Source organism: Callospermophilus lateralis, unplaced genomic scaffold (genome assembly GCF_048772815.1).
Source record: "Callospermophilus lateralis isolate mCalLat2 unplaced genomic scaffold, mCalLat2.hap1 Scaffold_196, whole genome shotgun sequence".
In the NCBI taxonomy this organism is placed as follows: domain Eukaryota; kingdom Metazoa; phylum Chordata; class Mammalia; order Rodentia; family Sciuridae; genus Callospermophilus; species Callospermophilus lateralis.
Genome location: NW_027512968.1, coordinates 371,530 through 389,311, shown reverse-complemented (window position 1 = coordinate 389,311; position 17,782 = coordinate 371,530).

Sequence of the window (17,782 nt, the reverse complement as noted above, 5' to 3'; positions counted from 1 at the left end):
AGTTCTAGAGGTTATCATGCTCTAGTAAACAAATGGCTAGAGAATCTATATCAATGAGTGAAGAAATAATAAACATAAAAGAAGATCAAATACTAAAATAATACCATACCATCTATAGCTCCCGGGTTAGATGAAAAAGGTTGCATGTTTTTGCATCAAAGATAAAACCATGATAGTTGTAAATTGAGCCAATGCATTAAAAGGAAGATTTCTAAGTGAAGAATTAACATATCCAATTTCATAGTGTAATATGAGAACAAGTCAAGTAAATTCATAAAATCTGAAGACTCACAAGGATAAGAAAGAAATCACTACACACAATCCAGTGTAAACTGTGCTATTCCAGCTAGATCATCTGCTCTCAGATCTAGAGCAAAGATCAGAAGAAATGTTCTTCCACATGAAATTGCTATGTAAATAAGAAATAGCTAACACTTGTGAGCATTTTTGATGTGCCACGTACTGTCCTAATATCATTTTCGAAGCAAAACTCAAACACAGTTTGTTGTAATTAGTAACCCTAATATTACCAGTAGATGTATGACTACTTGGATTGAATGTTTGTATGTGAATACCAGATTTCATGTATTTTTGAAAATATCATTTCAATCCATTATTTAAAACTATTATACTTTTTATTCACCGTATGGTCTATTTATGCATCATCTGTATATACGTAGACCCAGGGTACACCTATTTTTATCCCCAAACTCTGAATGATAGGGTTTCAAAACATGCTCCCAGAAATGGTGGAAGACATATGCATGTCACCTGCTCCATCTATTCTTTTCATCACATCATCTTCTGGACACAAAATGCAAAAGTCACACTTATCTTATATTTCTACCAAAGCCTAATTTTAATGACAGCATGAATTACTAAAGTCATCTACATCTGCATTGCCTATTGTTTTCAAATTTCAATCCTACAGTGAGTATACACTTGTTTCTTCCTAGAATAGTGTATTCACCCATCCCCCTGTTGCAAATGTCCCTGATCTTATCACTCATTTTATACTTTGCCCGATCTCCTAACATCCCTATGGATATCTATTTCCCCAAGTGCCTTGTTGTGACTGACTCTTCTTGTGTGTTGACATTCCCATTTACACTCCAATGGAAATTCATTGGACTGCAAAAAGGGCCTTTAGTCCAAATCCTAAACTCACTCTTCTTCCTTACCCTAATCTGGAATCCTGCCTACACTCTCTATTTCACTGGAAGTTCTCTTTTACATTCAGTAGTCCCAGGTACAAGATCTTATGCCATTGTATATGGATTTACAGGATTCATCTCTGCAGAACATAATTAAAAAGTATGTATCCAAATCAAGGGCCCAACACCCTTTTGTGCTTCAGATCTTACCTACTTTTCTATTTTCATACTTACATTTCACCTTACATTCTTACAAATATCCCCATTGCCCAATACCCGTATTCATCCAGCAGAATGACTCCTAACCCAAATCGAACATGATATGACCCTTAACCATACTCTGTTCCCTCAATCTATTTTCACATAAAAGCAGGTCCTGAGTTGATCTTGCCATACAGGTATGTAGGGAATCCTACAGCTGCTGAGAAGCTCAAAGGTAGATGACAAAATGATTCCTGGAGCAAATGTAGGCAGCTAGGTAGGACCTGTGAGGTCTAAAGTAATCTTCCATGGCCAACAACCCAGTCAGGATGAAGGGATGTGGTTGAATCAGCCTCTCTCTTCTCAATGCAGGGAAGATGGACACAATCAGGCCTGTGTGGATTGCTGATCCCAGGCTCCTAGGGTATATAGAGCTTTATGTCTTGTGAAAATGTCACAGGAAGGTGGGGCAGCCTCCATCTCATGGGACCCTTGGAAACAATTGTTAGGACAAAGTGGTTGCCAAGGCAGTGACCTCATTCACTTCCCTGAAGGAAGTGACCTCACGTCACTTCCTTGGTGATGGAACTCTCTGAACTTGGGATCCAGGAGGCAAGGCACCCAGAGGCAGTTCCAGTCTCAGTGGGCTCACTTGTTTGTCTGTACCAAGGCCAGAGTCATCCTTTCTTGGCACCTAGTGATGTGTGGAGAGCCAAATGCCTTAAATGGTCTGAACAGGGACCTTTCCTGAGAAAGAAGTGTTGGCTCATTGCTGGCTCCTGACAACTACACAGAGATGGCCAAGGAGACCAGAGATGAGACAGGGCAGGCCATAGCTGGGGAACATATTTTCACCCACCACTCAGAGGACAGAGTGGATAGATGCAGACCAAATACAGGGGCGGTTTGTGTGTCTTAGTGGGTGTGTGTTGCAATTTGTCATTTTGTCTCATGTTCTGAGAACATGAAGGAAAAATGTTTTTCTTTTCTTGCTGTTGTTGTTGGTTTGAAATGGGCTGTAGACTAGTGAGTCTTTCTATGTCAGTGGATCCCACTGGGTTTGTGTTTACAGAGAGTAGAGAGAAGAATGCAGCTGTGAATGTGTCCTTTCTAGTGGAAATCTTTGCAGGACTTCTCATGGCCAATTTATGAATGGACTGCTGCTTGCCTTGCAGATGGGCAACACCTATCAAGATCCTAAGTTCCTGTATTCTTCCTGAATTTTGGCCACTCTCTGAAGGGGTTTGTGGTTTTGTGTTCAAGATGTGTACCACATTCAAGCTGTGTGACATGCCCATGGACTGGATTGCTGAAGGGAATGCCAAGCATCTCAGAAAACTCAAAAATTAGCATGACTGGTAAGGATCTCTCTGGAGAATCCCTGCTTGGATAGATGGCAACCCAAGTTGCATGATTAGGAGCTGTCAGTGCCACAGTGTTCAATTAAAGCCAAGTTTTTCTCCAGGCTTCTTTCTTCCCTATTGTTCTGTTCCCCTGAATGTCAGGGAGGTGTTTGCCTTGGGGCATTCCTTTGGGAATCCTCAAGAAAACAGTTTCAAATGGAAATGAAGAGGCCTAATCTGTGCTTTTGAGGTAAAGTGCTTTGTAAAAGCTGTGTCTGAATCAGACTCTTGGTGAGGGACAAGAAGCATGTACTATTTTTGAAGGATTGTAGTTAAGTTCCCCATTATTAGTCAGTTATATAATACTATGTGAATAAAACACAATTATTTTGAATTTCTGTAAACAGAAAGATAATATATTTAATCTTAGGATATTGATCAGATCTTGAGAAAAGTTTATTTACTATAGCAAAATATTTGCTTGGTTAAGCATACAGAAAATAGGTCATTAGTATTTCTTTTCTGTAGGCTCCTGAATCGTGAAATTTGTACTGGTATTTGTATTTAAAGATTTTTAAGAGGTAGAAAAAATAATCATGTGTTCCAGAACCTCTATACTAGATGCAATCTTTATGACATTTATTTATCAATGTATTATGCAATAAAAAATAAATGGGATATGCAGTTTGGATTATTCATAGACAATTCACCTAACATGGATGCTTTTGTACAGATTTCTTACCATTGCCAATATTTATCCATGATTTTTATTGCTATTATATCTCTAAGTTTTCTCCCCATTTCCATTGCTATCACCATTAGTTGGTCTCTTAAAATATTTTTTTAAGATAGTATTGTAATCAAACCCAGGGACACTCTTACAGTGCACAACACCCTAAGTTCTTTTTAGATTTTGTTCTGAGACAGAAGCTGACTCAGTATCTGAGACTGATCTTGAATGTGCTGTACTCCTGCCTCAGACTCCTGAGTCACTGAGATGACAGGTATGCACCATAATGTTTGGCTTTAATACTTTAACTTGTAAAACAGAGTCTACCTTAAAACCTTTGAAACATGATAATCAGATACAGTTACTATTTCACTGTGAACCTCCAATGGCTTCCTATTTCACATAGGATGCATTTTAACATCTGATTGTGACCAGACAATTTGTATTCATTCAGCCCCTTCCTCTCTTTTGGTTTGACTTCTGGAACATGCCAAATTCTTTCCCCACCTTTGTTTTACATTTGTATTATTTTGCAATGTTGCTTACATCATTTCCTTCTTTAAATACCATGGGTCTCCTCAGTTCAAGTGCCATCACTTCAGAGAGACTTCCCCCAGCCTTGTAATATGGCCACCATCTTCCACTCACTCTTTCTCAAAAAAAAAAGAAAGAAAGAAAAAATTACTATTACTTACAATTTAAATGATTTTGCATACTCATTGTGTGATGATAAACTGAACATTTTAGTTCAATATATGAACAAATGGGTAAAAATAATAAAATTCTGTGCTTATTCTTTATCCAAAAAGTAAAGCAATAATTTCTAAGATTGACAGTTTCTGAAATGTCCACATTCAGTGATATATGCATATACAGATAATACTTGAAAAAAAGTGGCAGTATTTTTGGTGTAACATCAATGGTTATTAGAAATTATGCCAGACTAGTGAAAAATAGATGTCTGCTTTAATTGGTGCCTATAACGAAGAGCATCAGATTTAGTTAATCCATGGATAGTAAAAATTAAATAATTTAGAAGAAGAAGAAGAATTCAGAAGAATAACACCACAAGAAATACTAATATGAATAATGGGAAGTTTTTTCTTTCTTACTGTTTTCTCCTTCATTTTGTCTCATAATCCATTCCCCCCTACTTTAGTTGTTTCTATGTGTCATTTTCTGAAGTTCCATCTGGATTTCTTACCACTTTCTCAACTTACCACTCTTCATTTTGATGAATAAAACTTACGTATCAGTGGTTCTTCTCCTAGGGACACTACCACTGAGTTACCCCTATCCCCTTTTACAAAAATTACTTTGAGAGACCAGGTTTGTGGCTCAGTGATAGAGCACTTCCTGGCATGTGTGAGGCATGTTTTGATCTCCAGCACCACATAAAAATAAACAACAACAACAATAAAAGCTTCCTTAAAAAAATTACTTTCAGACAGGTTCCTGAGGCTAGTCTCAAATTTGTGCAACTCCGGTCTCATCCTCCCATGTAGCTGGGATTACAGTTGTGCCCCATCATCATTGAAGCTTTTTCTGTCAGCACATGCCTGTTTCAGTTTTTTGACTTTTAAAAAAAATAATTAATTATTATTTTTATTTATTTATTGACTCTTTAACTATACAGTTGATATTATCCTATGTGTTCCAGAAAAACAACAAAGTATCTCGGTCTTATAATTTCTCTGAGAAATATTTTTGACAGTTTGAAAGAAATAAGAAGACAACAAATGGCTTTCAGAGATACCCATTTTTACAATCCAGATTCATTTTTTAATGCTTTAGGCCAGATTTCAAGTCCTTAACCCCCCCTCTCTAAAATGTAGGACCATCCTGCACATGCAACCTGATTTAACTAAAGATATGGAGCCCGCTGCTGTGGCCCATGCCTGTAATCCCAGTAGCTGGGAAAGCTGAGACAGGAGTATCACAAGTTCAAACCCAGTCTCAGCAAATGTGAAGTGCTAAGCAGCTCAGTGAGACTCTGTCTCTAAATAAAATACAAAATAGGGCTGGTGATGTGGCTCAGTGGTTGAGTGCCTCTGAGTTCAATCTCAGATACTCATAAAATACATAAGTAAATAAATAAATGAAAAGATGAGGTCAGAAGGGATAAAAGTGCTTGGAAAGGGTATTTTGGCTTTCATCTCTGTTCATCTCTTCTTACCTCTGTTTTTTGAAAATCAAGTAAAAAATAAAACAAATCTAATAAAAAGATTGTCAAATAAAAAGTTATTTGAAAAAAAAACTTGAGAAATGTTATAGATTTTGTATTCATCAAGACCAGAGACATGGATTTAATGCTTCTTAAGTCTGTGCATTGTTTTATTTTGATGAAACTACAGAAGGATTAGCAAAATACTAACTCTATAATCTTAGACCTGGAAGAAGGGTAACAATATAAGAACTGGCTGTGATGTATAATATGGAATAATTAGCTTGCATTATGATTATGAATAATGTTTCTGTGAGCAATTGCTTTCAACATTTTCATTTAAAAATGTTTGTCATATTAACCTTGGAAGGGGATTAAATTAAAAGAAATATTCTTAATCATTACACATTTTAACTAAAACTTTAGTTAAATAGGCTCTAATAGTTCACAGCCAATGGAGTTAGGAATAGTTCTTGAATATTATATTTGTGTTTTTCAATATAATATTTTGCATAAAGATTTATGTCATTTTTGCTCCCAAGTAGGTAATTTTCCTTTGTTTATAAGGAGAATATAAAGTCTTTGTAAAAAAAAAAGAATAAAAAGTTTAATGTCACTGAATAGCAAATATGAAAGAAGCACATTAAGAAGTTTGAGCTGTTAAGATAAAATTCCAAGTGTTGGTCTGTTTATTCACTAATTCAGACAACATGCCAACCTATGAGAAACAGGTAACAGAAACAAGCAAAATAAATTTTCTTTCTAGTTCAAACTGCTTCAGAGAAATATGATGAAAGAGCTAGTGATACCTGGATTAAAACCTTAGTAAGATTAGCTATAAACACATACATATATACATATATATATGTATGTGTGTATATATGTACATATATTTAAAGAAAAGGAGAAATAAATTGTATTAAAAATATACATATAGAATTGGATATAAAAGTAAAGCAATATTGAAATGAAAACTGACATGATAAAAAGTTTTGTTATGTTGCACTTCAGCAATGGGACTGCTGTTTCGTTTCTCCTATTAGCTGTTAATCAAATTTATGTTGGATCTTAATGTTTTGCATATATAGTTGGAAAATATTACCCTTTTATTGTATTTTAAAATACCCATAATTAGAAATAAGAAATAAAATTCAAAACATGGAAATGGGAATTCATATACATAATATATTTAACAATACATTAATATATACACTACATGTAAGTAACACTAACTATAAACGAACTGTGTGTTTCTGATTTGATTAGCTTTTGGTTACATAGTATCTGTTAAATGTGAATACCAATAAAATATTTTAATAATTTCTTGCAAATATGTTATATATGTTATATAAAAATAACTTCTTAAAAATCAGTACTCTTGGTAAAATCTTTATTATATAGTCAGTATTTTAACATGCTCTTATGTGTATTTTAACATGCTCTTATTTGTATATTGACAGAATTTGTTTATGCTATGTGACATAGTTAAAAAGTTTCAAAATAAGACGATTACAAAGAAAAATATTCCTCATATTATAGAAGTGATTACAGCAGTACCTACATAAATGTGATATGCTTAGATATTAAAATTATGTAAATTTTAACTTCATTAAAATTATGAATATTAGAAAAGTTTTGCAGGAACAACATGATTTTATAGCATAGTATCAAGGAGGAAATATCAAGTATCATTTTGATATATATCTAAAAGTTTAGAAATAAAAGACCTACATATGACCATTTTATTCATTTCTAGAGTAAGTTCATCATTATCTGGATTATATTTCAAATGCTGAAATGCCAAGCATGCATGAATGAGATAAAAGGATGATCCAACTTAGTTATTATCTGAAAGTTGAAAGGAATTTGATTTAGTGACAGGATTGGAATAGAATACCATACACTGGTAGAATCCAAAATTAGTTTCTTGGAAATAAGGGCATTTAAAAAAATACATATTGAATAAGCTCAATCTTATTAAAACAGAGAGACATCCAAAATGTAGATGTAATGGAGGAACAGATTAGTAGATCCTGTTTTAAAATGGTCTTAAATCAATTTAGAAAGTAAACTGAAAGGCACATGTAGAAGTAGAGAAGTGAATGAAAATCACAGATAATTAACATTTCTAATTATTTGTTGTCATACATGTAACAAACCACACACACACACACACACACACACACACATACATACACAATGCCTTTATTATTGATTATAATCATCAACACAGACAGCGTATATTAGGACATTGTGTCCTTATTATAGAAATTAAAATTGAAGTTCTGGGAAATTGACTATTATCAGACTGCATTGCCCAAATCTTTCTTTCAATGCTATATTAAAGGATTTCCTCATTCTTTATAAAGCTAAGTCATATATTCCCTGTATTTTAGGCATTTAAAATTTCAAAAAGTATATTCAAACACCTTACATAAGAGAAACATTTTAGTCAATTATAAAATAAAATTAAAGAAATAAATTATTTTTCAGAAATCAGTACTCCACGGGACAGGAGATATGAAAGTTGAAAATATGATTAAAATAAATCATCATTATAGGAATATCTCAGCATGTTCATTTTCTATGAAGTGAAAATAATAACAATAAATTTCTTTTGGAACTTTTTTATTAATTACTCAATACAAGTATAAAATAATGATATAACACATTGTATTGTGTCTCATGCACAAGGCTAGAAACTGTACATTTGGTTGACATTTTTAAAAAATAACTTTATTTTATTTATTTATATGTAGTGCTGAGCACCAAACCCAGTGCCTTGGACGTGCTGGGTGAGTACTCTATCACTGAACCACAAACCCAACCCCAATGTGGTAGACATTTATATTCTCAAATTATTTTATAACAAGTTTGCTGATACTAATAATCAAATAGCTCATATTAACTTCATTTGATTAGTGTCAACAATTTAAAAAACATACATCATGATGGATATCTTACTGTCTCAAACCTATGTACAATGTAATAGAATAATTATGAAGAAAACAGTGTGTAGTATGAAAGCAATACTACATATGATATTATAAAATGATCTTCCTACATAAGTTGTTTGAAAATATAGATAACTATGATAATTTCCTGAGCAGAAAAGTTTTATTCTTTTCAGTTTTTTTCTGTGTGTGGGAGATCTCTCTCTCCCTCTCCCTCTCCCTCTCTCTCCCATTTTCTCCCTCTTTCATAATTTTTTATGTCAAAGAACATCAGATAGGCTGTATATTCATGAACATAGAATTTGATAAATCTGATGGTGGGCTGTATAATAATTTTGTAAAAACTGAATGGAAAAAATAATCATATAAAAGCCAAAATTTAAATAGACATTGGTATTACTAGTTAGTACTATTAAAATTTAATAGAAATGCTAATGGAGATATTATTGAAGAAAAATAGAAGCTGATAAGGAAACTAAATAAAAAGAATATTGTCAGAGTCATGTAAAATTGTTGAATTGTTTCATGATTTATTGTGTTCTTGTTTTAAGTCTACAAGTACTTTCTGGTTTTGAAAACATACATATCTACTATCAAAACATTAATGAAAAACTTATCCATATAGGATGATGCTTACTAAATCTAAAATTATAAATTTGTGTGTACAGAAAAAGGTACAGCAAACGTACAGATATTTGAAAGTAAAGCTTTTCTTTGGATATAATATTGAAAATTTGTGCTGACCAAAGAAGGACAAAGAACACTCTATCAAAGAGGTAAGTCTAAGTCAAAATATATTAAATCATATTATAATGTAGGCATATACTTTACGGAAATATCATTGTATCTAAATAAAAGCATTAAAGTTGGATAAAATACTTTTAAAATGTATGGTGTCTCATTGTTTGCTAACATTTTCATTTTTGAACTTTACTTATAGACAATGCTGCAAGCTAGGCAATATTATCATCATTTGAGTTTTCAATAAATTTCCATTGAATTTTTGTCAATGCTCTAAAAAATTGAAGATTCAGAAAAGGAAGGAAGGAATAAAGGAAGGGAAGAAGAAAGGAAAGAAGAAAGGGAGGAAGGAAGGATGGAAGGAAGCCGGGAATGGAGGGAGGAAATAAAATAATCCTGCTCTTTAGAAGCATGCACTCCAAATGCAGATGCACAAGTATTCATAAATTGCTTATACAAAGCTTTTATTTTAATTGCTATGGTTTGAAGGCTGTTAAAATGACAAATGATTTGTGCAACTCATTTAATCCCCGCAAAATGATTTCATAATTTTTAAAATGACAATAATAACAATACCTATAAATAACATAACATTCAAATTTCTTAAATAAAATCAAGCAAGATCTGCAAGATTATCAGAGAGAGAGAGAGAGGCAAAAAAAAAGAGCTGATAGAGGAGAACAACAAATGCCCTTTTTTCAGTGAAGGAATGCTTTCTTTTTGATAATTACAACACTTGAAAATAAATATCTCAGCATGGCCACTCTCCTGTCTCTCAGATCTCTGGCTTAGCACTAAACAAGACCTGAAACTCAAGAGGAAGGGGACTGATCAAATAATCTTTAGAGGACATGCTCCTGAGAATTAGATGGAGATCTCTGGAGAACTGATCCACAGGGGCAATAAGGAAATACTGTCACTTCATTAAGTGTTAAGGTTGTGGTGAGGTAGGAAAGTCAATCAGATCAATGTCAAACTGATATGTAGAAGTTTAATCAATGCAGTTTCTTAAATACAGTTTCTATGTAAATGACTAAAACCTCCAGGGAAAGTTTTCAGGAGACACTTTCAGGGCACATTGAGGAATTACCTATAGCCAATTTACCTGGATTCCTTCTTCACATATGTTCCTAGTTACTGCCCATGAAGTTCAACTTCATCTTTTGTTTGAAAGGCAAGTTCTATTGGCTCAAGCAACATTGCCAAAAACTCTGTAGATGACTGTAGCTTGTGAAAAAAAGATGTAATATTTCCTGTAGGAAAAGTTGCCTTAAAAAATAAGGGGGAATGGTAGAGGGGAGATCACTGTACCATTGGCCCCCATGATTCTTGGATTTTCAGATTAGATCTAGAAATACACTCTGGTTTTCCAGGCAACCGGATTGAAGAGGCAGATCATAGAATTTCTCAAATGCCATGATTATATTACCTAATTCTGTCATTATAGATATTTATTCAAATATGAAATAATGTATTGATATTACTATTCATTTATCTATTTATCTAAATTCATTCATTCATTTATCTACTTATCCACCATACTCTCAGTTATTTCTCTGGAAATTCTTGAATAATATACTAGCCTACAATGTAACTACTACAAATGTGATTTTAAAAATCTGATCCAAGTTACAGATACAGATCTTTGGGAACACTTTTTTATGCATCTATATTCTTTGAACTCATGAATATTAAAAAAATTGTACTTAGGAAATAAAAAAAAATGAGTTATAACAATCTGCAAAAAAAAAAAAAAAACCCACAGGGAGTGACAGAAATAGAACTTCTATTTGCAGAGACTGAGGATAATATAAAAGTTTCTTAAAAAGTTGACACCTGACTTTGACACCTCCAACCCCTAGTACCATCAATCATTACCTTCACAACACTGATAAACACTCCAAAATGCATTGCAGAAATTCTGGAAAAGCTCAGCAAGAAAGTGGTCACAAATTGAATTTCTTGATTAAAATAGAGTGAATCAGGCAACAAGGGGCTGAGTTACCTGTAAATGGAAAGCAGGGGATACAACCCCCATCAGTGTTATTACAACTTACAGAACAGATGAAGGTAACAACTAATAAATATGGTTATTAATATTTTGACTACAAACATCTGTAAAAGTCTTCTGGCTTGTAGGTGCACATACACACACATATCATTTTTACATATACACACACAGAAACATAAATGTATGTATTATATATTATATACAGTTGTTCCTTGAAGTATAAATGTGATACATCACAAAAAAATTCAACATATGCCAAAAATATTATAAGTTAGAATGTATTTAACACTTTCACAAACTTAGCACAAATTTAAATGTCATAAGTTGGATCAGGAACCATATCTACCTGCATATATATAAATATGTTTATATTTGTAACTATGTATGCATATGTGCATGATAAAAACAATGGATATATTATATAATTTATTCAAGATGTTTTCAGACAAAATTGTTAATGCTAAATATTAGTTCTGATACAAATGAAAATTTTATTAAATTTAAATTTAGAAGCTTAAGAACAAGTAATTAACTTAGTATACCCTAAATATAACTGCATGTCTTAGCTATTAATTTAAATTATTCTTTATGAAAAACCATTGAAGCCCTAGGGCAAATATTGACAATGCTAATTTCTAAAATATTTTCTTATATTAACCATAAAATAGTGCTTGTCTTATTTCTGTCCCATGATATATTATATCCATGCTAATGCATAACAGAATAAATTATTATCTATTTCATAGTTTTCAATATGAAACTGCTGATAGTTGCTTAAAGCTAACACTTTCTTGTAGCATTTCAGAGAATAAATTGAGGATTAAGTGTATGAATATCTTTTTTCTTTACATCCAGTAGATCTTTACTTACCATTTTTTCAAAGCTCAATATTTTAACTATAGGAAGTTAAGAGAAGTTTTTCATACTACTTCTATCAATTGTCTATTATTTTTAGAAGTATATATTTTTATACTGTAACAATCTTTTAACATTATATTTAATAACATAAGAAATTGGTATTTTATGATCATGAGTGTTCTTAAACTTGTGACACAAGGCCAAATACTTAGCTTGATATCTCCATTAGGAAAATATTTAAAACTTTACCTTTCAAGAATAATTTTACTGTTTTCTATCACACTCAAATTCCAATTAAGTGGAAATCAATTGCTATTTTTCAGGCTCTGGACCTTTTACCATATATTGTAGAATCCATAATATAATGTGATTAAAAATAATGGTGGTGACAGAAATATGTAAAAGTCAATACATGGATTTTTACACCCATTAAAATTCCAGACATAATTGCAAAAAATGAAAAGCATTGTTTTATTATAAGCAAATAAACTTTACATAGTTGTGCTTGATAAAATGATTCCCAGTTGACTTCTAACAAGTTATTAGCATGTTTTAACTCTTACAAATCTTATATCTAGAGATTTTTTTTTTCATTTTGAAGGTTTAGGTTTTTATAACTCTTGACATTTAACTACTGTATATGCATTGTATAAATTTACCCTTTAACATTACCAGTCTTCTTTAACATAATGATGAACATCAACATTACCAGTCTTCTTTAACATAATGATGAAGGTTATTATTTTTAAGTTTAAAAATAATGATTGTACTAATACAACCACTCATTTAAATATTGAAATTAATATCAAAAATCCCTGATCTGTAGTCACAAAGTGCAACATCTATATCAGTTTGAAGGCAAAACATTCTGTGGGATAATTTGATATATATATATATTTTTTAAATATAACATTTATTTCACATATTTTACTAGAAAAAAACTGCATTATTAATTTGTGTTTACTTCCACAGATTTCCTGCAAATGCTATTTATGATAGAGCATATACAATTTTCCAAAGTCCAAAAATTCTCAGACTGTATATTTGTCTATAAGGGTTACATAAGATAGTCTATAAATACATCACAATTTCATAGTAAGTAAATTTTATATATTGTTTTACTTAATATAATGCATGATTCTTAATTCAGAATTTGAAAAACAGAACATGTCTTGCTTATGGACAAAGCATTTCAAGGCCTCTGTACTCAGGCAAGCACATTCAGGTCACATTAAGCTTTTGGAATGCAGGTTGCTTGCTGTGGGTTTGTCAAGACCTAGTTTCCTTTAATAACCCTCTGATTGAACCAGATAGAATATGTAGAGAAGGAATACTGATTCAAAAAATCTTTCTTCTAACAGCAATGCTCATTAATGTACCTTGTGTTCTATGGCTTAGAACTAACTGCACAGTGATACTATGTGAGTAATACAAGGAGAAAAAGTATGCAACTTGTCAGCACCATTTGAAACATGTGTCTTTATTATGAATGAGTGAGCACAGCTTTTTGTTAGATAGAAAAAATCTATGCGTCAGGTTCTATTGTTAATATAATGCAATGATTTAAAATGTTATATTTTATATTCATACCTAGAATTATGTTCCACAAATCATAATTTAATGTTATGTGCACGTGCAAATACAGCATAATGAATCCCACTATTATGTGTAATTATTTTTTTAATTATTTTTTAATTGCTTACATACATGATAATAGTGGAATGCATTACAATCATAATTATCCAGTCACAGCACAATTTTTCATAACTCTGTATATAAAGTATGTTACCGATTTTTAAAATGTAAGGTGAAATTACTTTTATAGTCAGTTTTATTTTTCAGGATAAAACTTCAATCAAAACCTTAAACTTTGTGTTTTCCTATTTTAAATTGTTACCATATACTCCTGAAAGGTGAATATTAGTCTCTTGTTGGCTGAATATTCCTGAATCCTTTAGAACCTCTTATGTGCATAATTAAATATAACTCACTATCATGAAGGTTAAAAACATGGTTATAATCACAATTATTCTCATGGATTCATGCATATGCACACCTGAGGTTCTTGTTCTACAAAATAATCTATCATGAATTATAGATAAAAGTGAATTCTTCAAGGACAAAATGTAATAGTAAAGGCTTTGAGGAAAAGATTACATGTAATTATGACGCACCAATAAAAGTGCCAGTTTCTCTACCAAAAAATTAATAATATTATTTTGTTGGCTTTAGTTGTTGGTGGTTTTTTAAATAAAATGTAACTTTTTTCTCATTTTAATTAGGAGATTAAAATGGTTATTAATTTATGTTTCAAAATACAGAGTTATTATATGTTTTATAATACATATGGTATACTATTATGTGACATGCAAGGATGCTTTGGTCAATGATGAATCACCTATGGTACAGTATCTATTAGTACTGTTTTGAAAGATGCTCATTCCTATGTATAAGTTCCAGCCACCAAAGGCAGAAGATACTATGACATTTGGCTGTCGGAGCCAGGATTGCATAAAGTACAATTTACTGGAGGCTTACAGATTGAAAGATATGTTGTAAAGCAGAAAGACAGGAGGATACCTGAACCCCATGGCAGGAGGAAGAAGTTTATAAGATAAGCTGAATGAAGGTTGACTACAGATAACCATAGTATACATGGCCTTTCTTAAAAGTTAAAATATTCAACATGATTTAAGAAATAGTGTGGTTTCAGAGGATGCCATAGCACTTTTGGCTCATTATCTTAGCAAATTTGTTTCTATTGTATTATTTGAGATATATTATAGACTCATCAGGTAGGTAAAATGGCAATTATGATGAAGATGGTTGTAGTAATGTCAAATTGGAGTTCTAAATATGCTATAATCTAGTGACTTCATAGCCATTCTATTTCATGTAAATGCACTTTATGATGTTCACACAATGGTTAACTCACTTAGAGATATAATTCTCAGACCTAACTCCATCAATAAGTGATGCATGATTGTTCAGAATGAATGATATTCTTCTAATTGAATATATTTTGATTAAATTTATAGAGCTGTCTCTGCAAGATCATAAGAAACAACTTTTTTCTAGACTTTACCAGGCCACCTTGGAAAGTGTTATGCAATGAAAGAATCAAACATTGCATGCAGATTCAACAATAAAATAGGCAAAACAAATATTGGTCTTGGAATTTAACCTAGTGATAATAGTATGATAAATGGTAGGCCCCCCAAAATATACGTACTAATAACTTTATCCTGGAATGGAATATCAATTCATAAAGTAAAATATATCTTTTTAGGTGTAATTAATTTAAGAATCTATAGAGTGTCACTGCCACATCACTGTTACAGAAACACAATTCATAATAGCTGAGCTATGAAGTCAGCCTAGGCACCCTTCAAGAGATGAATGGATAAGAAAATATGGTACATATACACCATAGAATATTGCTCAGCCATTAAGAATGTCTTTATGGCATTTGACAGTAAATGGATGGATCTGGAGACTATCATGCTAAGTGAAACAAGCCAGTCCCCACAAACCAAAGAATAAATGTTTTCACTGATATGTGGAAGTTAATCCACAATGGGATTGGGGGAGAATAGAAGTTCAGTAAATTAGAAAAAGGGGGATGAAGCTAAGGTAGCGGGGATCGGAAAAGGAAACACAGTGGCATGAATCTGACATAACTTTCCTATGTACATATATGAATACTCCACAGTGAATCCCACCAACTTTGTACATCCACAAGTATGGGATCCTAATTAGAACAGATATATTACATGCTTGTATAATTATATTAAATTGGATTATGCTGTCATGTGTAACTAAAGAGAAGTGAAAAAAAATCTAAAAATAAAATTGTTCTCATTATCCAACAGTCGAAAATTCCAATGAAACATGTGGCTATCAAAGAGGCAGACAAGAAACATTCAGAGGAAAGGGACATGAAAAGAGGGAAATAGAAGTTGGGATGATGCAGTTACACATAAGAATTCATGGAGCCACCAAGCTGGAAGAGGAAACCAAAGATAATCTGTCAGCATTCTGAAGAATTAAAGTCCTTTGACATGTTTCAGACTTCTGTTTCCAGAAGTTTTCTTCATTTTATAACTCATATACTTGAACACTTATGGTGATCAGCTTCAGTATCAATATACTTTTAAGAATTAATTATAAAACAAATTCGTTTTTTTGGTAATTAAGAACAGAATAATGGACTAGATGAGGAAAACTCTTCATCCTTTGTAATATTAATCTATATTTTAAGTAGAATGAAATATAGCATGTAACATTCTACTATAGAGAACTTTAAAATTAAATTAATGCATTGATATATATGGGGAAAAATATGTACTACAGAGCTGATGATATATTTTTTTCTGTTTTCTGGCATCTAATATTTTAATATACTTCAATCTCTAGCATCAACTTGGAATAGCTATTTTCAGCAAGATTTTGATATAGAAATATTAGAGAAAATGGATTCAATCAATTCAACTTCCTAATGAAACTCCACAAGCTCATTCTAACTCAAAAGGATGCATTTAATTCTGATAAATTAATAGATTATGGTTAATCTATTGTGTAAGAATTAATTAATTAATTTCTGATTGTAATAGTAAAAATTTCATTTGGAAATCCAGGGCAGGTATTGATCTTTCACATAAAGGTCTCATTTTTAATTCTTCTAGTGAATAAGATCAAGCTTAATATGCAGAGTCTTTTGCACATTATACATACAAGAACAGAGGAATTTTTAATTTGTAAGAATGATATTTTTTCTATTTCTTATAATATAGAGAGGCTATATATAAAATATTATGGAATTGAGATTGATATCCCCAAACATCTTTGTTTTGGTGTTTTTAGTATATATTATGAAATGCACTTCTTTCACATTATTTGGTTTTTGTGACTAGTCTTTGTCAAACTGCAAAGTGGCAATACTGATGCTATTGAGGCAGATGAGGATGATTTACTTAATATGATGTGAATATTAAAATGCATGTCCCTTATTTCCACTGTAGTCTGAAGGGAGATATTTCCAATTAAACTTCTTGTAGATTAAAAGGAAGAGGAAATATTTATGTTGAATGATAGAAGGAGCTCTTCTTGAAATGGTTTGTCCTTCTCATATTCTGCTCTTCTACTCTTTCTACAACACCTAGGACTTTGTGTTCCTCAAAGACACATATCTTCCCTGATTCACTGTAGTAATACTGATTCTTATTACTGTGGTATTTACATTACAGGAGTGTAGGTGTGTGAAATTGCCACAATGGAAACACATGGTTAGTTAACAAATGGACAAATAAATATGGTACAGAAATAAATGGGATATTATTCAACAATAAAGGAAAGTACTTATCCATTATAAGTCATTACCAATGTAGATATTGGTAATGACTTATAATGGATATGATGTTTCTATTGAGGATCAGAAAAATGTTCTGAAATTAGACATTGATAATAGATGTAAATCTCTCTGAGACCTTTTTTGAGAAAGAGAGAGAGAGAAAGAGAGAGAGAGAGAGAGAGAGAGAGAGAGAGAGAGAGAGAGAATTTTTTAATGTTTATTTTTTAGTTTTCGGTGGACACATCTTTATTTTATTTTTATGTGGTGCTGAGGACC